Source organism: Cyrtonyx montezumae, unplaced genomic scaffold, assembly GCF_038088225.1.
Source record: "Cyrtonyx montezumae isolate F1298 unplaced genomic scaffold, pur_monq_1.0 scaffold_8, whole genome shotgun sequence".
Lineage (NCBI taxonomy): Eukaryota > Metazoa > Chordata > Aves > Galliformes > Odontophoridae > Cyrtonyx > Cyrtonyx montezumae.
In genome coordinates, this window is record NW_027072089.1 from 50,605,914 (window position 1) to 50,631,405 (window position 25,492).

The window sequence follows — 25,492 nt, forward strand, 5'->3', positions numbered from 1 at the left end:
TAGGAGCTAGATACGTATAAGTTATCCTTGAAATGCAAAATATAAAAGGGTAAGACAAGAAATTACAACCTAGCTGGAGCATCCTGTCAGAAGCTGCAGATTTCCAGGTTAGCCTCTGTGTAATATGTGAAAACTTGTATTTGTACCTGTCAAGTTCTAAGAATGGTCAGGTTCATGTTTTCTTCAACTTAATACTTTTGATTTTGAAGACCAGATCTCCTCAGTGCTGGATATTTCTGTCTTCCTTTTGCTCTTTAAGACTGATTTTAGGTGTTACTGACTTTTCCTTCAAAACAAGTCCATACCCCTGGTTACATGTGATGTAGTTTTACTTTCTCAGGACATCAGAAGTAACCCTGCTAAAATATAATTGCTGGGCGATTTGAGCTATCACAGACTGCTCTAAATCCATGATCCATAACAATGGAAAGACTTGCAGGAGTACAAAAAACTAACTCATCTTATGTTCCTTTCTGCTTTTGTGCAGCCTTCAGAGGTCACCTCTACCCCATTTCCTTGCGACTGTCTTTATATATCACATTTATCTGTTTCAGAGACAATATATGATCATCTATGACACTTTGAATATGAGTGTACACTTTGCAGTGGCTTCCAGGTACATAATTATTGTTAATGACAGCTTCTCATTTTTTTTAGATGAGCTATAGCACTAACCAGAATATTTAGGTTCCACTTAAAAGCAAATTATTTGAAAGGCAAAAAATAAATACTGTCCTTTTGCATGCCTTAAAATTTCCTTTTTTCCTTTTTTTCTTTTTTCCTTCAGAATATGTAACACCTAGGATGTAATTGCTAAAGTAAACTTAATGTAAGAAACTTACAGGATAGGCATTCAGAGATTTTTCTATCACCATCAACTGAAAGAAAAAGTGAAACTTTGAAAAAATGGTTATCATCAATAATCAGCTTTTCGGTGACATCCATGAAATCTTATTTCAAAATTTTATTTCATTTTAGATAAATGTTTTCTTTTTTAATTTTTTCCTGATTTATAAAATTTTTCTTCTTTTATAGAGGGAAAAAAAAACTTTCTTGTGTCAGTCTGTCAGTCAACACAACCTCATATATTACTTTTTGATATTCCAAGTTAAAATAATCATTGTGGAGAAAATCCCACTCACTAGGAAGCATAAAAGGATTTTGATGAAGTGTGATCTTTCATCACTGTCACCTTGAAATTGTTGCAGGTTCACAGCTGGAATGCAGCAACCCAAAATGCATTGCGAATTAAAGGAGAAGGCAGGTGACAATTACGTAATTACATGAAAAGACCCTACAAGTAATTTTGTTAGGAGAAAGTGGCTAACAATAAAACTAAACGTACATTAAAAGAAAGAAAAAAAATAGAAAAAACAGAAAAGAAATTGCAAGAACCCTCCAACAACTTTCCTTAATCCTCTGCTAAGAAAGTATCTCCTAGCATTATGTAAAATAAGACAAATGTTGAGCAAAACATCTGCTAAACGACAAAAATAAAAACTAATCCACAAGGCAGTTAGAAGAACTAATATTGTAAGTTTATCTTGAGTTATAAATTTAGCAAGGTTGAACTGCCTATGTAAATAATTGGTAAGTAAGTGTGTCAGCCTGCACGTCTAGGACTTGAAAGCCTGCATTCAATTAATGTAATAAAATATAGTGAGAAATATCAAATCAATTGTGAGTAGTTATTTAGATACATTCAATAAGTAATATTCAATGATATAACCCCCACTACTATAAGTAAAGTTGTATCCTATCTTAATTAAATTGTCAGCTGTCAATAGTATTATCAAAGTTGGTGGAGGCAATATTAATTTTAAATATTAATAGTATTAATTTTTCTGCCTTTATTTCCACACATCATCAATACATTAAATGTCTGTGTGGGTAGAATATTAATTCAAAATATGGTATCCAAATATTAAATTAATTTTTGCTTCTGTACCTTGTTCCCTTGGTAGTCACTCAGAACTGCAACAAAACTTTCCATGTATTGATTATGCTATATTGTTACTGCTGACACCAGCATTAATCCACGGGAGTCACCTAACTTCCAAGATGACACGGTGGTAATTAACTAAAAATGAGGCAACTCCTCATTAATCTGCTCTTTTCTGTTTTTCAGTTTTTCCTCACCTTTGTACCTTAGTGCCAAACCCAGAGAAAATGAGTATTGAGGCATAGTTCAGATGAAGATTAGCCATCAAAACTTGTTTAGAAAATCCCGGATCATGCTTTGCATACTCCTTAATTTCACATTCCGTAACCTTTTTTTTTTTTTTTTCTTTCAAGAAAAAGAATTAAAGAGTCAAGGGAAGTCAAGGGAAAAAGACCCTCAAAGAGTCTCAAAAGAAATGGTGCTTTTCTTATATCTAAGCTCTAATGAAATCTGGACACTGTAAGCCTTTAAAAGTCACCTGAGGAACTGAATACTGTATGCACTTTTAAAGCAAGTTTAACATACCATGGCTTCCAGAGTACATCCTCTATACAGTTCCACTGGTATATTTCAATGATGTGGAACTACCTATAAAATTACCTGACACTGAAAAGAGAAGTAAAAGATAAACTTCCATTTTATCATAGGTTTTTTTTTCTCTTTTTTCCCCCACTTTTTTTCTCTTCCTCTTTAAGTGCTTTTAAAAAATATACATATGTTGACAATTTCTGCTCCAGTTTCTCACTCTTCATTATGAATTATAAGCTTTGGATGTCAAAACTAATTCATAATGCAAAGGAAATTCACAGTTTAAGAACATCTGGATCTGTTTAATTCATGCAAATTTCAAGGGATGGATTAGATGTTAAAATTCTTCTAGTTTTGTGTATTTATGGGACTTTTAATATCAGATGGTACAGTTGACAGAAATGAAACTAATTCTTATTTCTTCTCTGTGAGTAAAACTCAAACAAAAACAAAAACAAAAAGGAAAAAAAAGGAAAACTTGACCATACAGCATTTATTTATACAATCTACAAGAGAAAAGGTAGGTGAGAATTTAGAACCATTTCATTACATTTATGAAATCGTATTTTCAATATAACATATAAATAAGATTCTTAACCACACTATTTGTGCAAGCACCATCTACAATTTGTGTTTAACAAAAAACAATGGTTTAAGAAAGCACATTGCCACACATATTTACTTTCATGTGCAACTGTTCTGGCCCCCACTGGTGACATCTCCTGCCTTTCAGTACAACACCTTTGTGAAATACACTGCGATATTTTCATATCATTAACATATCATTCTACGTAACTGCATTTAATGGATATAATGACTATATATTTGGCTGTTCATGTGTCCATGACTATGTCTATGATGGATATGTACATGTACATGTATACATCTCTGTCCCCCATTCTTTAGAATTTCCCTTTCCAAAACTATTACTTAGTTATAGAAGAGGACCCTAGTCACTCATCATTATGCTTATCGAGTTCTGAGCCTAAGTAGGAAGTCTGAATTCTGACTGTCTAGCTGCCATATGGCTTATTAGTAACAATTTTTATTAATTATAATTTTTAAAACTTCATAACAAGAAAAATATTAAATATAGACATTCATTTTTTCATATGTCTTAGTAAGGAATGGCAAAAAAGGAAAAGGATCCTCATCACTTCAAACACAAAGACTAGAACTATTGTTTAAAACATATATGAGTGAGTAACATGTTAAGGGATTCTTATCTTAGTGTAAGAAAGAAAAGAAAAATGCTGAGCTCATCTGGATTTACTTGCAATACTTGTCTGAATTCCTTTCTGCATTTATGGGTCAATGAGTGCTTGCTGTTCATTTACACGACATTATTCATTTATGTTTTCTGCAAATTGTCAGTGCTGGGCAAAGGGAGTTTGTTTTAGGAAGTAATCAATTAAAGCAGCAATTTGCTAACAAAAATTCCCAACAAACTGCTAACTCTTTTTTTTTTTTTTAATGTAGAACAAATATATTATCAACTGTGCAGTTTGGACCCATTATGCAACTGTTCATTAAGCATATATATAGAAGCCAAGAATTGGATTAACCAAACCGCACCCACAGAAGAAATGGCTCCAAGATAATTCACTGCAAGTGAGAGTTGAACTGAGAATACCACCACCCTAAATTTAGCTCATATTTATAACCTCATAAAATCATCTGAAGCTGTGGGAATTGCTGACTGTATTTTCTGGACCTATTTGCTAAATTCCTTTGCCCTCTCTGCTTCTGTTGTCATCTGGATATTCAACTGCTTCTGCCTCTGGAGAGGCAGATAGGTACGAATTGAAGACATTTTTTGCATAACTTTCAATCTTTTTTTCATATCTGATTTTTAATTAATTAACTCAGTCTATGTCTCTTTTTCTTTTAAATGTGTTTTCTTGTTGAAACTTTAGAATGAAATACAGATGTCTTAAATTATTGACACTACTTAACCTTCAGGCACAATAGTCTGTTATCTTCAAGAGAGGAGAAGCAAATGAGAGTCTCTGCTGAAGGAAGACAAAACTGTATTCTGTCTGTAGTTGCTCAGCCACTGACAACCATGTCTCTTTCTGAGTCAGGACACAGTAGGGCATGGGATGTTATTATGGGAATGATTAAGAGTGGGACACAGAAAAATGACTGAATTTTCTCTGGCTTCTATAGAACTTAATTTTCTAAGGTGTATCCTGATAATTAGATTACTGTAAATTATGGAATGCATGGAATGCAGGGAAAATATTCTAAATACAACACTGACAAGCAGTAGGAAAAAAATAAAGTAATTTTGGGACTGCTGTGCTCTCTTTCTTGACTGTGTCCTGGAAGTGTCAGTCTGTTTACTTTATGGCATGTTGAGATAAAGTCATAGCATGCAGAAAGAACAACGGGGCATGACAGTACTGCTCTGAATCCTGACTCATCTGAAAGTTGATGTCATTATTTACTGGCACCTTTATTTAATGTGCAGAGCATAAATTCATTACTTAAGTAGGCTGATTGTAAGAGATTTTTCTTTTCCGGAAATATCATGATGATCAAGCTCTAATAATTTTAGATTTTCCTAACATTTACTTTGTCATGTTTGGGCATGTATAGCTAAAAGACTCACAGTGATGTTAATATTTGTCTTGTAATCAGGCAATTAAGGAACTTGGACAGGTGTACGGGCAATATGAAGTATCTTTAGGCAGCCCAAAACATAAATGAATACTGCAAATGTAATATCATGATTGGTAGTTCTTAGTATGCTGTGGTTCTGTCACAGCTTTAGTGGTGAGAATAAAATATACAATACTAAAATTCCACCATAGAATTATAGAATATCCCAAGTTGGAAGGAACCCAATGAGTCCAACTGCTGGCTCCACACAGAGCCACCCAAAAATCAGATATATGTCTGTGAAGATTGTCCAGATGCTTCTTGAATTCTGCCAAGCTAGCTCTGTGCCATGAGCACTGCCCTGAGAATGCTATTCCAGTGCCCACCGCCCCGTGGAGCAGCACTGTCCCTAACCCCCAGCCGCCCCTCCCCTGACACAGCTCCATGCCGTTCCCTCGGGCCCTGTCGCTGTCACACAGAGCAGAGCTCAGCGCTGCCCCTCCGCTCCCTGGGAGAACTGCAGCCGCCAACAGGCCTCCCCTCAGCTCCTCTGCTCTGTGCTCAGCACACCCAGGGACCTCGGCTGCTTCTGATACGCCTTGCCCTTCAGATCCTTCACCTTTTGTGCTGCCCTCCTTCGGACACTCTAATAGTTTTATGCCCTTTGAGTACTACCCAAACCTGCATGCAGAACTCGAGGTGAAGGCACACCAGAACAGTGTAGAGAGGGACAATGACTTCCCTCAGCCGGCTGGCAGTGCCACACTTTGCTACAAAAAGTTCCAGTAGAAGAGTTCAAATAAGTCTTCTGCACCAGGCTGCAAGCAGGCTGCAGTCAGGCTATTAGAATATATATTACAGTTACAATATTATATTACAGTATGGCTGAAACTTGCACCCCTTATCACTCTGCTAATCACAGAAATGATATACTTACAGGTCAGAATTTAATGGTTTCCTTAAATGTAGTCCTCAAGAAAGGATAATGAAGCTTGGAGATGTCTTAATTTACAACTCTAAATGCAAAAGGTTTTAAAAATTTAGCTGTTTACTCTGATATTTTGTTGCTTGAATAACAAACAAGATTCCAAGTGTGAGACAGGATAGAAGGAAAATATTTTCCAACAAAATAAAACAGTGCTTTTTTCTACTGCAAAAAATATTTTAATGGCATTTTGAAATAAGTTAAATACACCCCCCAAACCTATTTGCTTTCTAGAACTTGGACAGCTGGAAATTGAGAGAAATCATGTGAGTAATTTTTGGTCTTTTATCTCCACAGCAATCAGAATAACTATGCTTTCCCAATCAGCATCACAGTCCCAATCAGTCTCTAAATGTTGAAATATATGACCTTCTCAGTAGTATGCTGTTAAGAAGCTCTTTGTTGCCTCAGGTTATTTCCAGTTCATTTCTCTTTAGACATGAGCTTTTCATGGCATTTAATAGACTGAGTTCTAAATACAGAAGTCAGGTTACAGTTCAGCACCGCATGGTCACTTTCTTGAAGGGATAATTGCTGGAGAAGGATGGTGATCCCTGTAGCACCAGATGATGAAATGGTGCTTCACTCTTCCAAAATGTAGTTGTTCTAGTCATAGCATACAGTGCCTTTCACTTGGTTTATGTTCTCTCTGACTGGAGGTCTTTTCATGCTATAAAATCCACATCACTAAAACTATTGTTCGTGGGTGCAATCATGAAGAAAAAGTCAAGTATAAACACCACAAGAACATTGTTTCCAGCTCAGTGACTCAATATTGGTTAACTGAATGTAATCTGACAAGTCATGTTTTCAATGCTTCTTCAGAAAATACACTAGAAAACACTGAAAAGTTTTTTGTCTCAAATGTGCAATTTCCATCCTCAAAGGAAAATTAATGTGATATTTCAAATCAGTTCCAAATGAACATTCAGAGAACTCATAGTGCCCTGATATGAAAAACATGTAGAGATTAATTAAATAGACCATGTCAATTTTGTTATAATTTCATAATATTAGTGTATTTTAAAACCTAACACAAGAAGTAATTTTCTTAATGAAACACTTCCTCTGGTAACTTTAATGCATTCAGTTATTTACCAGGAAACTACTGTCATTCACGTAAATCTGATATTTTGCAGGGGATCCAACTTGACAAATTTCTAGGTAAACAAAAATCTTTTTTTGATATTGATTTGTTGAAGTTCGTCAAAAGCTATGTGACAATATCTGACCTCTTTTAATTGCGTAATAATAAATAAACATTGGAATAAATATGGAATGGTTTCAGTATTCATAATGGTAGAGTTTTAAATATATCAGTAAGTTATGCTTTCTTGTAATTAAATTTATTACTTCCCTAAGCACTAAAATTACTTTTAAATGAATTCAACTGTAGCACACATCTAATAATTAAACACATTCCGAGGCCCAATGCCCTTTCGCACTCATTTCCCCTTGATGTCAGTGGGAGTTTTGTTTAGAGAGGGAACACAGGAGCAGACCATTAACGTACTGTATTTTGAAATCACACCATACATTCCTTTGTGTTGTGGAATGTTAACTAAATGTTATTATAACAGTTCTGGACAATCTTTGATATAAAAAGCAATCCGCATTCTTGAAAAATGAATAACATTACAGAGAAGCAAAAAAGTACCCAATTATTAAATCATTCACACTTTGTTTTATTCTTGTCCACAACCAGGAATGAATCTCGCTGCAAGAAATCTATGTAACTCTGTAAAATAATAGACAAGTTTTTGGTATTTAGAAACATGGAGCAACTCCTCCCCCTCATTGTCTGACTTTAGTGTCTGCAGAGTTGTTTCTCTCACATTTTTCTTTCTCTCACAGCTGCTGTGGAGCAATTTTTTTTTTCATCTTTCTTAAACAAGTTATTACAGAAGTTCCACCAGCTTGGTTGATATTTTCACCTTTGGCCATTGGCAGGTCTGTTTTGAAGACAGCTGGAAGTGGCTGTGTCCAGAGGGCATCCCCAATCATTTGTTCACAGCAATCATCCCTGTAGTTCCCTACCAAAAAATTTCCATTTAAATCTAATTTATGGTCTGTATATATATTTCTTCAGACAGTTCCATGCTGAAAAAAAATAGCAATGGCAAATAATTATTTCAGTTTTTCGTGGATAAGCAGATTATTTTGATTGCTGTTGGGGTCTGTTATTTCTATGCTCTTTATAAAATAATTCTACTAATCTTTTGGTTTGTAAACTAGTACAATGTTGGCTTTGTTTGTAAAGACAATATATGTTTTGCTTCTTTACACTTTTTAAACTCTTTTGTCTTTGCTTAAGATTTTTCATGCCTTCTCTATGTAAACAACAATTAATCAAGTCAAACATAGACTGTCTGGGTAGATGTGAGAGCAGCGAATGGTATCAGTCTTGATTTCAGTAAGACTTTTGACATGTTTTCCCGCAACATTCTCATAGGTAAGCTTTGGAAGTGAGGGATACACAAGTGGACAGTGAGGTGGATTGAGAACTTGCAGAGCTTGGAGGGCTGTGAAAAGCAGCACAGAATCTAGTGGGAAGCCTGTAGTTAGTGGTGCTCCCCAGGGGGTGGTACTGGATCTGGTCTTGGATAAATGGACAGAGTGCACTCTCAGCAAGTTTGCTGATGATATAAAGCTGGGAGGAGGGGCTGACACATCAGAAGATTATGTTGTTATGATGTTATATTGTTATTCAGCCAGACCTGGACAGATTGGAGAGCTGGACAAAGAAGTACTTGATGAGGTTCAAGAAGAGCAGGTGTAGAGTCCGGGGAGAAATAACCTTATGCATCAGTACAGGTTAGGGGCTGACCTGCTGAATAGGAGCTCAGCAGAGAAGGACCCAGATGTTCTGGTGGACAACAGATTGGCCATGAGTCAGCAGCGTGCCCTTGTTGGTAAGAAGGCCACTGGTATCCTGGGATTAAATAGAGCGTGTGCAGTAGGCTGGGGGAGGTGATTCTTCCCTTCTGCTCTGACTCAATGAGGCTGCATCTATCCAGTTCTGGGCTTCTCAGTTGAAAACTGTGAACTTCTAGAGAAAGTCCAGAAGAGGGCCACAAAGATGACTGGGGGCCTGGGGTATCTGTGTCCCTTTGCCTCTCACTCCTTAGATATTTACAGATGTGGATCAGATCCCCTCTGAGTCTTTTTTTTTTTCAATGCTGAACAGACCCAGGTCTCTCAGCCTCTCCTCATAAGGGAGGCGTTCCATGCCCCTTATCATATTTGTAGCCCTCAGCTGGACTCTTTCAAGGAGATCCCTGGTTTTTTTGTACCAGGGAGCCCAGAACTGAACACAATACTCCAGGTTAAGCCTCACCAGGGCAGAGTAGAGGGGGAGGATCACCTCCCTTGACCTGCTGGCCACACTCCTATTAATGTACAATATATACGCACAATAATAATGCACAATTTATACTTTGTGTATGCAAGTTTGACATGAGGAAAGACACATGCAATATGATCTAATAATTTAATAATTTCAACTAAATTTTTCACATCTGATGATTAGAAAAAATGATTGCATGTTTTACTTGGTAAAAAACAAGGAATATCTTTCTATTAATCAAGGATACTGCAAATTAAAACATATTTGTATTTATAGAAGATCATAGTGGATAGACTATCTAGAAAGCACTAAAGCTATTGATAATCCAAGTTGATTTGATATACATCAAGAGTATTCTCTTTTGTGCGAATCAGGTATAGAAAAAAAACAACAAAGTTTATGATAATCAAAAACACTGACATAGACAGGGGTGAGTCATTCACTTTTAAGAGTATGAATATATTGAGGATCTTTGATTTCATTTTCTAGCTACCTGTGTAACTTGACCACGTGACCCAGCCATAACAGCAATTGCTCTCTAGCCAGTAAACTATTTATGACTTTTGATGCATGTTAATTCAGATGAACATTTTCTTTCTCATGCTGTTGCAGAAATGTAAATTAAGCCCGAATTACACAAAATGCTTGTCAAATAGAGAGAGCAGTACTAAGGAAAATAATATTTATTTCTAATATATTTTTAAACTAATGAAATCAAACTCCACACAATTTAGTAAGCTCTAGAACTATGATATTATTGGCTAAAATAACCAGATGGCATAGACAAAAAAATAAACATATATATATATATGTTGTTAAAGATTTTCTTTACATAAGAATTGCAAAACCTAACCCAGATGTTTGAATAAGTAATCAAACTGAAAAATTGTTGGAATAGTTAAAACTGTGGCAGCTATTGCTGACAAATATTTTAGGCTTGTTGTTTAATTATTGAAGTATATGCACTAAAACTTATAGTCTCAATATGTCTACAAATAGACCAGTCTAGGAGACATAAGATGCAAAACACCAGCAGCGAGTGACTACCGTGCTTGCATACAATAAATACACACATCTTGGCTGATAGCCCTCTGGAACCCCAACATGTGTTTTACCAGCTGAGATGACATGTATCATTTACAGACTTTTCCAAATTAATGCATTTTAGTATGAATCTATAAAAGCATATTCATAAATGTTATGTTGGATAGTCTTCTTTCCTCTTTTTTTACAGCTTCAATTATAAAATGTAAACTACCAGGGGAAAGTGAGCTTTTCTTAATCTGAATTGCCTAATGACTCAAAACTGTGTTATCTGAAATATAAGTAAATTGACTTAGCATTTTTAAGTCCCAAGATTCCCTACATCATCTTGCCTAGATTGCCACTGAGTTCATGCAATCCGGAAACAATGCTGTTTTTTCATTTCATTTCAGCTTTGGTGATTTTTGAAGGATGGTACCCTTCACTAGCTCACCCACTTGCCCTGACAGAAAAGGATGTTTTACTTCATCTACATTATTTATGTGCACATTTCATGGTATTGCGTTTATTCACTATTAACCATGAAGTATACAGGAAGAAAATAATTATACTTTTCTAATTCCATTTCATGTTCTTCATCTTATAAATTCCAAGTCCATGTTAGGCTCAGTTTTAACCACCAACCAATGTCAATTTAATATAATTTCTATCTATCATTTCTATCATTTATAACTGCAACACAGTATATGAACTTTATTTCTGAATTTTGATGTTGTTCCTGATTGGCAGCTTAAAGGGACCTGAGTTCACATCTCTATGGCTTCCTGGCAGCTATCTGCATAGTCTTGTAAAGTAAATATTTAGAAAAAAAGCTTCATGAAGATGAATTTGATCAAAAGATGAAAAATCACATAATGTTACTTTTCTTCTGAAGGCAGAAAAGAAGATTGAGTGCCACATCTCAAATTTAATTCATGCTATAAATAAAGAGAAGTGTATATAAATTGCATTGTCTTGTGCCTAGAAGAAATTCTCTCTAAATGAAATACAGCTTATTGTTTTACTGAACTACCAGTAATCCATAGTCTTGTGTCTATGTTCTCCTATGCCACTGGGAAGATCAGTAGCTTTTGGGAGGACTCCTACTTTCACTGTGCCCTCAATTGCATAAGTAGCAGTGTATTTTGGGTTGGGTAATGCATTGCTGGGCTATACCAATATCAAACAGCTTTGTGATCTAATCAGGATAAAGCTGTAGAAACTTGCTCCATTTTCTAAAATTAATCTACCCTTGTAAGTACCTCTCATCAATTCCATTCTAGGATTCGCACTGCCTATTTTCCCTTTGTATGTAAATTCAAAGATACAGTGTGTCACAGAAAGCTTTTTATACATATCTCAGACAACAAATTAGAAATCAACTGCTTAGTATCACCTTCAGTACAAACATACTAAGTAGGATCTCTCTGCAAAGAAAGCTTGTCAGGTCTACTGTTAACTGTCTCTTAGAAGTTCTCCAACTATCTTCATCAATTTTTTCATATAAGTGTTATTAATAATAATGTTGATGTATGTCACAATAATCAGAATAAAATATTTATAAAACATTAGAAGATGAAACAAACTAAATAAAAACAAACAAAGAAAGTATTCCAATTTAGGGATTTTATTTATTTATTTATTTTCCCATCTCCTGATATAGTTTGTAATGCTTAAAAAGTTTGTTTTGATGATTTTATTTTACCCATGGATTTAAGCATCTTACCAGTGTTTTTGGATCATTTTTGATATCTTTATTTAGTTTAATGAATTATGATTATGAGTTAAGACAGTTGTGCCCCTTTGCACACCACCCACCCCCTCCAGAATACTAGGAGGAACTAACAGTGCACTACAATAAGACTGTGGACCTCATAAAATAAGGTCTGCTTAAAAACTGACATAATGACGTGGACTGTTGTTTTGTCCTTCCTCATTACTTTAGTAATTACTACTCAAATTTATACTTATTCATTATGGCCACTCTATGGAGCTAAACATTGGCTCTGTAGTGCTTAGATATGGAATCAGAGAGTGAAATCAGGCTAATTAAATTGGCCCAGTCTCTTTTGCAAGCAAATTGAGCCAAGTTAATTGTCATCAAGCAATATAAGGAAATTCATGAAATACCATTTTAATTATATGTAAGGAAGAGCATTGCTCCTAATTTCAGGTTTCTTAATTAGGAACATGAACAAATAGCAATAATAATCTTTGTAGACTACAAATAAGAAAATATCAGATGAAGCATGTTTTTGCTAAGCACGTTAACTATTGAGCAAATATGACTATATTTATTATGTTGAAATTGTCTAAAATGTAGACCTATATCCCCAGAGAAAAGGTTAATGTGGTGGGTATGCATCAAAGAGAAGATAAATCTGACATAAATATTTTAAGAAACACTAAGGCCAGAGGATTCACTTTCAGTAAGTTATTTTAAAACCAAAAGATAAGAAAAGATATACCATGATCAATGCATTTTAAATGTAATTCTGGTTTCAGTTTAGGTGCAAAGGACTTCACATTTGGGTTAAGCTTGTATTCAGATACTTCAGAACACCACTTCAGGCTTAACTCTAAGAAAAAACAAAACTTCAAGGCTCTTTCAGTTAATTGCCTCCAATTATAACAAAAGTTGAAGCAGTTGGTGTATCTGCATCAAGTTGAGGGTCCTGTGACAGTTTTTGTCACATGAAGAGCCGATCAATCTTCCTTCACTAGTGATTGATTTTGAAAAGAGCAGACTATAATACTGGTACTCATAATATTCACCATACAAATTACAAATGCAAGCTAATTATTTGCACCTCCTTGTTGGAAAAAAAAGTGAAATTTACGATCTGTGGTAAACACTAAAAATCCTGAGGATTTGTACAGTTTCTACCTATCTATTCATGTTATATCCTGCACTAAGAGACTAATTTCTCTATTAATAGCTGTCAAATCTTTTCATGTTGTGTAACTTATGATTCCTTAAACCTTTGCTGGCAAAATGATCAATTACTGAATTTGTGGGCTTGGAAACAGGTGAGTGAAACTGGCACAGAGTGGTTTAGTTACAAGTGTAAGCAAGATCAAAATATGTTCAGTACAGTTTAAAAGCCATTAACTTTTAAAGTAGTCTAACAGTTATTCCCCATTGCTTAAAATGAATACTAAGAAATGCCGCATTCAGAATATCAAGTATATAGCAATGAACAAGTGTTACAGCTAACGTAAGTGTGAAAGTTGTCCATATGTTCTTCACTTCCCTAAAGCTTAAAAAAAAGGCCACATTCTGTAACAGCTCCAATTAAAGGACATCATCTTGGAGAAAAAGGCTGAAGGATCATGTATATCCTAATTTTTCATAAACAAAACTGTATTCAATATGTCATGAAGCTAACTTGGTTTTGATGCGTTCAAGTATGGGCTATAGTGGTAAATTCATGATCAGAAAAGACAGCTAATCAAGCATCTCACAAGCCACATACAGTAAATAACTGTTGAAACGCATTGTGAAAATGTTAATTAAAAAAAAATAATATGCAATACTGTAAACTGTAAATCAACTGCTTGCTTTCTGTCACATTATGGAAGGTGAATGAGTACAGAATTTAATATCACATACCATATCTTCCAATAGTTGTATACTGTTAAGCAAATATGTTGTTCGTGTGAAAAACTACTTGAGAAGGTCTTGTCCAATGGAACAAGTACTAAATATGAGAGCAAGAAATAGTGGCTCACCTCCTAGTAGTACTAATCCTATTTTGCATTCAGAGTTCTGTGTGAAGGCAGCTGAAAGCTTATGGTCATAACCGCAATTTATTCATCTCCTTGTGGCTTTCACTTGAGCAAACTGCGTTTTTGGCCTGGGAATGCATTAGGAGTTTTAAACTCATCTGGATGACATATATGAACAATAGGAAACAACCAAACACTGAGAACACTACAACTGCCATACTGACTGATCTTACCAGAGCTTAATTAGTGAATCATAATTTCTCTGCTGAGAACCTAAAATCCTATATATATATATATAATATTATATTGCCACTATGTCTGGTAAAAAGCAAAATTGTTTTTAGGTTATCTCCAAAGTCAATTTGAGAGCAATACCATGCATATAAATGCCTGCTGTAAGAAAATAAACTAACTTTATTTCATAGGACCAATGCTTTGGTGCTGCAGTGAAATTAGGAAATCTGACAATACTGCAATGTTATCCTTTGCAAAAATTTATCTTCAGCATAATCTGGAAAGCTGTTACTGTTTGTTTTCAATGCAACTGAGGGGGGGAATCTCTAAGTGTTTTAAAGTCTAACTTGATATGTTAATAAATTATGAGAACTGCTGAGAAAGTAATCTCTCCTATGTTATTATGTTGGCCCACAATGTCGGAGGTGGATGTTGGTGATATGGCAGTAGAGGTTGAACCTTTCCACCAATATTCCATTACGTTTTGTCGCTGTGTGACAGATGGCAGCAGAGGGGTAGTCTTACAGAATATCATCTGACACAGAAACGTGGATGAAACAAAAATGTATCACTGAATTCCTCCGGAAAAAATGGTACTCATATTGACATTCACTGTTGCTTGCTGAACGTTTAGAGAGATCAAACACTGGATGTGAGCATAATGAGATGGTGGGTGGATGCAGGGTGATGACCTGAATAAATAGTACCAAATGGTGTGATTAGTCAGGATAGATTGTATATTTACAGATGGTAAAGAAACGCTCAATAATACAGGAAGTGCTCACCTGCCTCCAAAAATTGAGGTTTGCTGACAGAACTCCACAAGAGAGGGATCTCCAACAAGAGATCCTTCCCCAATGGGGTCAGCCCTTAAACAGGGTCTAGGAGAGACGGAGCCAGACTCCACCCCTTCAGGTCATACAGGTGAACTGTCTTCACCTGTGCTCCTGCAGCTGACTCAGTGCTCACCTCAGGTGATCAATCAGTGGTTCAGGCTATGATTCAACTGTTCCCATACAGTGGTGCACGTCAGCAGTGGTGACAATGATGTGAAAGACAAGTCACGTTCTGGAAATCCATGCAGAAGTTTACAAGCGCGGCAAACAGGCTCTTGATCATTGCTGGCTAAAATGCATAGCTAATAGTGGTGACTTTGTTGAATAATAGTATTTTGTAGCTGAGAATTTGCTCAAAATTATGCATTTTGTACCTATTGTAGTTTCCATGGAAATAAACTGGAGGCATTACTTTTGGAACAACTTACACATTAGTCAAGTGCTTAATTTATTAGCATATTTAATAGATGTTTGTTTTAATTAACAGAGGATACCGATTCAAAATAATGCTTTGCAGATACCATGAATGACAGCTGATTTTATGTCTATTTTAATAGAAGCTAGTATTTTTTTAATTAATTGCATTCTCAAAGAAACAGAGGCTAACTGATTAACTGCAAGATACAGTCTGGCTGCTTCAGGTGAGTGGAATGAATTAAATTTCTATTTGTTGCTTCTGGCTTACTCTCTTTTCTTTTTCTGAAGTAGTGTCTCTATCTTACAAAGCAATACAAAATAACAGATATAAATCAACATCTTCAAGTCCAGATTTGCAAATAAATTTAGTATTTAAAGAATCATCCCTGCCCTGTTTTCCTATAGTTATACATCTTAGAAAAATTCCCTTTTACAAAAGAGAAATTCTCAGGCATATAGTAAATACACAAATTCAAATGTAAAAGTTTTTTCACACATGGTAACTCTGGGGAGCTTCTTAGAGAAGAGACTTTTAAAAGACCAATAGCAGTGCAGTGCTGCTTTACAGGTACATAAACAGGGTTTAACACATAGTAGTCTAAGCTCCAGGTGTTTTGTGGCTGCTGACAATTTTTTGGAACTCAGGAAATAAGACACAATAAACTTAATCACAGTGGTTAAAATGTGCCCTGTTAATTTTGTGAGGGTTTTCTCCCATTTTCATGCTTTTCTACCGTAATATGTCTAATTTCCTTGGACAATATCCTGATGGCAGTAACATCACAGTAGATTTACTTTATTTCTCTGCTTTTTACTGAGACTTTTACGGTGTAATGAAAGCATTTGTAACACAATGTCCCCAGAGAACCGCTTTGAACTGTCCTGCTAGCCAGCACTTTATTATGGACAAAGGCTAAATGAGTATGATCTAGAAATCTTTATTCATTACTAGTGCCTCAGCTTCATGTTCAGTTGGAAAGCCACATAATTATAATAATTTATTCATTTATGGAATAAGACATGGAACACATTTTGAAGAATATTATTTTTCTGCTCATTGTCATCTTGACAGTACCCAGGCCCTGGGAAGCTGCATACAGACTGTGCAAACCTGAATGTATGGTGCCTCTTCCACCATGCAAAGGGTTTGCTCTTCTGAGCAGGAAACTTAACAGGCTGCAGGATCATTGGAGCAGGTGAGAAAAAGGAGAGCACTCTATTTCCCATATTTGCAGTGTGCATGAGAGCGTAGGTGATTTTTTTGTCTTGAAAGTAGTAGCACTTTAGTGTCCTCTGAAGGATGACATTTTTCTCTCTGACGTCCTCTTGGGGGTACTGGAGCTGAAAACCAAAACTTGTCAGAACTGTGTCCACAGAAAAATCCATTAAGACAACAAACCTGAATCACTTTAGATGAGAGTGCACAAAAGAATTAGTTTAAAGTAAGATCCCAGATATCTGCATGCAGACACAGTGAGGCTCCTAGTGTACCACCTCCCACCAATTGGGAATCTGTGTGTCATTGGATATTCCCATTCTTCATCACAATTCACTCCTCCTCCATAAAATGTGTTTCCTTTGTTTTATGACTTTTCTTGGAAAAGAACAGTGGAAAATCAGAATGTTTCACCAAATAGGATAGGGTCATGAGAGGCTGCAATGAGGAAACTATATAAGATTAAAAGGGACTTTGCATCCCTTGGAAAGATGGTTAAGTGGTCAGGAGCACAATTAATGATTCCCTCCATCCTCCCAACTGGTGGTTGGGTCCTGGAAGGAAGGAGGAGAATATATTAGGTAAATTACTGGCTGAGGGGATGGTATCAGGATCAAGGATAGGAGTACTATGATCTTGGGCAGGCCTTTGAGAGACTGGGTATGCAGATGTCAGACAGAATGCAACTGAGCAGATGGGGCAAAAGTGTTCTGGGGAGCAAGGTGGCTGGATTGATTACCAGAGCTTTAAGCTAGATTCAGTGGGGGAAGGGAGTGGAGTTCCTTGTATCAGAGAGGGGCCTGGTAATGCTGCATTTTTCATAAGCTGTGGAGAAAAGCCTTTCAGTTATCCAGCTGGATCTTGTGAGAACTCTTCAGAGAAGATAACATTGCCAATAGCCTGGTTTAGACCTTCCCACATCTGTCTAGAAATACCTGTATCCTCTGCTTCCCTAAAGTGCCTGTATACTAATGCAGGAATCAGGGGAAATAAACAGGAAGAACTAGAGATCTGTATGTAGTCACAGGGCCATGATCTCATTGCAGTCAAACAGACATGGTAGGACAGCTCATATGACTGGAATGCTGTAATGGGTGGCTATGTCCTCTTTAGGAAAGACAGGCTGAGGAGGAGGGGTGGTGCAGTTGCTGTTTTTATGAGAGAGCAACTAGAAGGTACTGAACTCCACTTGGAGGGGAATGATGAACAAGTGGAGAGCTTTTGGGTAAGAATTAAGGGGTGAGCTAACATACGTGTTGCTGTTGTGGATGTGCATACAGGCCATTTGATCAGGAGGAGGAAGTGGATGAGGCCTTCTACAAACAGCTGGAAGTAGCCTTGCAATCCATGGCACTGGTTCTTATGGGGGGACTTCAACCATCCTGATATTTGTTGGATAAATGATGCAGCCAGGCACACGAAGTCCACAGGGTTCCAGCAAGGCACTGATGATAATTTTCTAGTGAAGGTGGAAGAGCATCCAATAATGAGATTTTACTAACAAAGAAGAGCTGGTAAGGGATTTGATGGTTGGAGGAGGCTTGGGATGCTGCAGTCATGAGATGGTGAAGTTCAAGGTCTAGTGTGGAAGAAGCAAAGCAATAAGTAAAATTGCTATCCTGGAGTCAAGAGAGCCAATTTTGACTTCAAGGAATCATAGAATCATAGAATTCTCTGGGTTGAAAAGGACCTTAAAGTTCATCAAGTTTCAGTCCCCCTGGCGTGGGCAGCATCGCCAACCACTACAAGAAGCTGCCCAGATCGACTTCTTCAAAGACCTACTTGGAGGTATCCCATGTGCTAGAGATAAGGGGGGACATGAGAGCTGATGGTTGCTTAAACACCACTTCTTTCAAGCTCAAAATTGATGCTTCCCTAACAGTAAGAAATCAGGAAAAGCTGGCAAGAAGCCTGTGTGGATGAGCAAGGAACCTTTATGAACTATAAGGAAAGAAGAAGGTCCATAAAATGTGGAAAAATGCCCCGACTGCCTGGGAAGAATACAGGAATATTACCAGGGCCAGTAGGGATGTAATGAGGAGGGCTAAGGTACTCTTGAAATTAAATCTTGCAAAAGACGTAAAGATAAGAATAAAGGTTAAGTATGTCAACAGTAAAAGTAGGACTATGGAAAATGTGGGTCACCTACTAAATGAGGCAGGTGCCATGGTAACAGGAGATGCTGAGAAGGCAGAGATTCTGTATGCTTTCTTTCCTTTGGTCATTAATGCTAACAATAGCCCTCAGGAATCCCAGATTCTGGATGTAAGAGAGAGAGGTAAAGGAAGACTTTCCATTGGTAGAGGTAGATCTGATCAGAGAGCAAATTCAGTGCACACAAATTCATGGGCCCTGATGGGATGCACCCACATGTGCTGAGAGAACTGGCAGAGGTGATTCCTGAATTGCTCTGTATCATCTTTGAATGATCCTTGCAAATGGGAGAGGTACTGTCATGGTTTTATGATTTTTGGTATTTGTATTCCACATCATAACATCATGTAGTGCATTAAGAGTTAAAGAGTTAATGCTCTAGCTGCGTGGATCATTGATAGTTATGGATATGCCTGTCTCAGAAGAGAATAAGAACTCCATTCCCCAGAGGACTGTGCGATGCTTTGTATTTTTACGTGTTTCCACTCAGAGGGAAAGATAAAAACTGTCTGCGGTCACGGGACACTCTCTCTTCCCTTTGGGATCGACCCAGCAGTGGGTGCTCACTGCCGTCTCACCTTCAGCGTTAGCGTAAGGCCTTCGGTTTATTGGACACTCTCTCTTGCTCATTTTATTTTATTTATTTGCTTCAATTCCAATTATATTGTATATATTGTATTTTGCATTCCGATATCTTATTTAGTAAATTAGCTTTCCTCCTAAGATTGTTGCTGCTGTTTTGTTTTCAGGCACATCTCCCCTTTTCCCTTTTCCCTTTCCCCCTTCCCCTTTCCTGGAGCCTGGGTCCGTGGGTCCCCCACATCAATCATCACGGAACCGGGCTGAACCTGCCCGTTAACCGTTGACAGGTTCCTGAAGACTGAAGGGTAGTCAGTGCCACTCTGGGGAGGAATAACCACATGCATCAGTACAGGTTTGGGGATGACTTGCTGGAGAGGAGATCTGCGGAGAAGGACCTTGGGATTCTAGTGAACAATAGGTTGGCCATGAAACAGCAGTGTGTCCTGATAGCCAAGAAGGCCAGCGGAATCCTGGGGTGCATTAAAAAGAGTGTGTCCAGCAGATTGAAGGAGGTGATACTCTCCCTCTACTCTGCCATGGTGAGACCACATTTATAATATTGTGTCCAGTTCTGGGCTCCCCACTTCAAAAAAGACAGGAATCTCCTAGAAGGAGTCCAGAAGAGGGCCATGAAGATAATAAAAGGCCTAGAGCATCTCCCATATGAGGAAAGGCTGAGTAACCTGGGACTATTCTACCTAGGGAAGAGAAGACTGAGAGGGGATCTGATTAATTTTTATAAATATCTAAAGGGATGTGGGAGGCAAATGGATGAGGCCAGGCTCTTCTCAGTGGTGTGCAGTGATAGGACAAGAAGGCCTAAAACTAGAACATACGAAGTTCTATACTAACGTGCAGAAGATCTTCTTTATGGTAAGAGAGATGGAGCACTAAAACAGGTTACCTAAAAAGGCTGTGGAATCTCCTTCTATTGGAGATATTCAAGACCTGACTGGATGCGCCTACCTGTGCAAATGATGTAGGGAACCTGCTTTAGCAGGAGAGGTGTACTCAGTGATCTCTTGAGATCCCTTCCAACCCCTGTGGTTCTGTGAGTCTGTGATAAATAATGAGATATTTGCTAGAGAGACTCACCAACACTGCAAATTTTCATTAAAAATTAAGTCAGTGGAAGTCAATGTGACATTGTCCTTGGTATTCCCAGTAAGGTTTCTATCATCTCCAATACCCCCACTTCTGTTTTGTTTCTCCAGTTCCTTTACAATTTGTTGAGTTCTGCCTTTCCCATGTAGTGATGGAGGAAAATATTTCTGATTGGAGAGAGAGATCCTTTCCCACCTGCAATGTTCTCCCCTGCCCTGCCTGGGGAATCCTCTGTAGGAGGAGGGGAAGGACTGGAGGAAAAAGCATTGCTTACCATTTGCAGCCTTATTTAGAAGTGACATTTTAGCTGGCAGAAACAGAGACAGCAGGGGCTGATGCCTGACTGTCACTCCAGATGAACACTTGGTTGGTGTGTAACTGAGAAGAGCCTCTCAAGCCTCAATTATTGCAACACATACACAGTCCGACTGTGCTGGTGGCTGTGACACCCTCCAGGCTAACCCTCTGGTGCCCAAACACAGACAGCAGGACTTTATCAGTACAATTGTAGATCTGCTGCTCAAACAGAATCATTAGTCTTTTCCAGTTCAGATGGTTTTATGTAGCATATCAAGGAACTAGCATCATTTGAGAAAGCATTATCAGTGTGATCCCAAGTCTTGGGATCCATTTCCTGAAGGAAATGTGTGGGTATGGTTGTGATCATGACACAAAAGCACAGGTGTCCAGAACTGGCCTGTGGTATTACTGGTAAGAATACTGACATCATGAAATTAGAAAAGAGAGCAAAAAATGCTAGAATGAGCTTTTCTCTACCTTATGTTCATTAGATAAAAAGCAGAGCCTTTAGTGATGCCTGAATGGAACCAAAATCCTCCTCCACTCCCAGTAATGCCTATAGAGAAAGCCTTACAATTAATTTTTGAATAGTTAAATCCTCCTTTGGGAAAATATTACCAACTGGGAAATCTTTGAGGAAATGAAGCCAATTTAGATTAAATTGCTTGGAAGGATTTCTGAAAATAAGGCATCGTAACATGAGAATGGAATGTATAGAACTAAAAGAATTTCTGATAAAACACAGTTAGACTTTACTTGTACTTTCTAATCCTATAATATTTTTTAATTTATTATCATGTTTTTAAATCAGATTAGAAATTCCAACTTCTGATCTAACTGGAATAAACTTGGATCGAAGCACTTGAAAAAAAGATAGGAAAGGTTAAGGTCTGCAATTGTCCAGTTTACTCTGTTAGTTCCTATCTATGAGCTGCTTTTGATGATCTGTATGATCTGTATGAACTTTCCACAAAGTTGTGATATATATTATGTTTTCGTATTTTATTGACATACTGTATTATTTGCAGCAGTTTTAATTTCTGATGTATCCTAGTATCATTTAAATAGAAATTATTTAGTAATAGCCACATTCCTCAGTTACATTAATTATTGACTTCTTATCTGCTATCAATGAGCTGACAAAAAAAAAATCAAGCAAACGATTTTTGTGGTGATGGTGATTTTACACTTTTATATTTTCTTCTTAGCTCATCCAATTTTAATTACATTTCTCTTCAAATGAGTTTATAACAGAAGCTGCAAGTGTACCACAATTCTAGGGCTTTGCTATAAAATCTATATTCATGGTAAAACTGAAGTTCAGTGTTGTTTTTTTTCCAAATGGTCTTTTATATTAATGAGACCTCCAAACAGATATTATATGTTGGCTTGTTCTAAGATCCATCTGTGCTTGCTTTTAGAGCAACAGTATATTTTGCTATTTTTTCATTATTTTTTTAGAAAAAAAAAAGATATCTAGAACTTGAATATTGCTCAGCTAACTTAAAATGATGAAAGGCTGATAAACATAGGAACCGATTTAGAGTTCAAAATTATTTGGAACAGATATGAACACAGATCACTAACAGGAAAAAGAGTGGTATTTCTGTGCCAGAATAGGATGAGTGAGTATCTGTTCTTTGGGCACGCTTGAGCAGTATTGCGTCTAGCACCACAGAATACCATACTTTTATGGAAAGGAGTCACTGACCTGAAAGAATCACCTCATTAATGTAGGTAGGTGTGTCACTCACTCTCTCTTTTTGGAACTGAAAGCAGAACTGATTAAGTACCTTTATTTAATGAAGTATCTGTAGGTGGTAAAGGATTGCCACTGTAGGCATTAAAACAAATGTCTGGGCCTGTGCAAGCTTAATATGTATAAAATAAAATCATTAAATGCATGTTTTATTAAAATACGTGAATTAGGGTGTGGAAGACAGATGACAGAACTCTGAAAGTGTCTTTGAAGACAGTTCCTCAAGTACTGCATTTGTTGTAGTGGAATACAGGAGATGTGATTAAGAAGATTACAATTTTCCTCACTTTCTACATAGGCCACTCTGAAAATAATGCCTCCTATTTATTTCCATGGAAACTACAACCTACAAGATACAAAGAGCACAATAACATTATTTGATAGACCAAATTCTCAGCTGCAAAACACTCTTCTTCAACACAGACACCTCCTATTAGCTATGAATTTTCACCAGTGATGAACAAGAGCTTTTGTGCCATGCTCAAAAAAATCTGCATGGATGTCCAGAAACATTACTTTTGGAGCAGTCCTTGTAGTATATTCAAGAAAGATATATTTTTGCCAATAGATACAGTACATGAACAATATTCTAGATGACTTTATGTGAAGGAAACTGAGTCCAGTGTAATCTCTGATTCAGCACTTAAAAGAAAAATAACTATAAAACAATTTTCTTACAGATCCTATAGTTAGCTCAGAAACATGCAGATTAGATCAAAAAATCAAAGTTTAAATAATTCTTAGATCCAATTATTTGAATAATTTCCCTTTTGTTGTCTTTACATAAGTATGAGAGAACAAATAAGTATCTGCTCATTTCAGACTCCTCCCTTCATCATGGTATTTAGTTTTATCTGCTTAAGAAAAAGTGGAACTAAGAAAACAAAGCCAAAAATAGATTGGTGCTTTTTTTTTTTTTTTCACAGTGGTGATTAATTGGAGATTATTTTCTCCCACAATAACTGTTCTTAAAATAAAAGTTGATGCATTTGTGTTTAAATTAGACACTTCCAGTTAAATCCTTTATTTATTTATTTTTCCTTTCAGGAAGGAAAATGTATCAGTAATTCCAGAAAGAACACATTCTCAAATCATACTTGATCTATTAAGTTGCGGTTGTGAGGAAAAAGAAATATCAAGAAGGAACTAGTCCTAGATGTAAACTGGGCATTTTATACACTGGGAAGTGGAAACAACAAGCACCCCTAACTGAAGAACTGCAGAAGGACCTACCTGTCTCCTAAATGCTGTTTTTATGCATTTCTGTTTCTTTTATTTAGTCTTGCAACCTCAGGGAACTGAAAAGAAAAAGCTGTCAGTCAGATGAACTAGAAATATAAGAATTAGGAGCAGCTAACACATTTCCACAGTTCTTCTGCTATACATCCTTTGCTGAGTAGCAGCTCCCTCTGAACACCCATATCCTGTCCCTTAATTCATGCTACCTGCCTTCTTCCTCCTTTTTATCTTTTTACTCTGTTTCTCTCATTTTCTCTGCTCTCTCCCTTTGCTAGTTCATTAAGCAACATCCTCCATTAAATATAAAAGAAAACTTGTTAAAACAAAATACTGTACTGATGGTTCTTGACATCCAGCTCTGTTCTGTCAGCATGTGTGAGCAAGTGTTTTCCAATAGTCTCCTTTCTGGGGCAGGGACATTGTAACTTTTCTATATTTTGAAGTACTTAGCAGATGGCTCCCTTCTCAGTTTTCTAGTTTTTTTCTATTTTTTTTTCTTTTTCCCCAAAAGCACTTATCTAAGTGATGTTATGTTCTACTCCATGTTCAAGGCTGAACTGAATGTATCATTTTACTATATCTGGAGCTTAATTCAGCAAAGCAGTGAAGCACTGTCTTTAAGCATGTCTAATAACACTGGATGCCATGAGAATACTTGTATGAATAAAGTTGCAGTTATGGTATATAATCGCAAAATACTGTGTTTTCCAGGGATGCTGTCCCATTAGTTTTGCAACATGATATAAAAATCATAAACATCTTGGTCAGGAATGAAAAGGTAGTTTAATGAATACAAAAATTATTTTCTGATATCTTTAAAATTAATAATTTTAGCAAATAAACTATTGATACAAAATACAAAAATGGTGGAAATAAAAATGCAAATAAATTATTAAAAAGAATGATGCATAAAATTACTTCCACATGCAGAGCAGAGCTCTCTGAAACAGCTCCTTCACATGCAGTTGTCTAACCATATACTCAGACAGATGGATCAAAGCTTAAATTCAGAAATCTGGTAATCGTTTGTTTCAAAGAGGTCTTAAAACTGGTTTTGCTCAGCTCGAATAGCCTGCTTGAACAATATAGATTCAGTTCTGGGACACTGGCAATCATCTTGTTATATCTTGTTTAGCAGTTGTTGCTGCTGGCCCAGGTGTTTTGTGTGTGTGATTTTTTTGTTTGTTTGTTTGGTTTTAAGCATACATCAAGTTCCTAATTTAAAAACTGTAACCAGTAAAAACTGTTACCCAGACATGAATTTCCTCTAGGCTAGAAGAACAACTGACTTTCGTATGCTAAGTTGTAAGCTTTAGAGCTGATGAAAGATTAGCTGATCTCTGCTATTTCTTGTCATTTAAAATGAGGCATTTCTGGGACTAGTTTTAAATTTGATATGAAAAATGTGTCCAAAGAAAATGGTTGCTTGATATCTAAGAGTCCTGTTAAAGTAACCAGTAAATCTACATTGAATAGTCTGTGTGTGTGTGTGTG

General features: G+C 36.7%; 1 long non-coding RNA gene across 1 annotated transcript; it reads left to right on the top strand.

Annotated features, from left to right (window-relative positions):
* Window positions 1–4,051: 4,051 nt before the first annotated feature.
* Window positions 4,052–25,158, top strand: LOC136058820 (uncharacterized). The gene is made up of 3 exons (XR_010623164.1): window positions 4,052–4,266; window positions 15,745–15,868; window positions 23,807–25,158. It is a non-coding gene; the product is annotated as an uncharacterized LOC136058820 (long non-coding RNA).
* The last annotated feature ends 334 nt before the right edge of the window (window positions 25,159–25,492 follow it).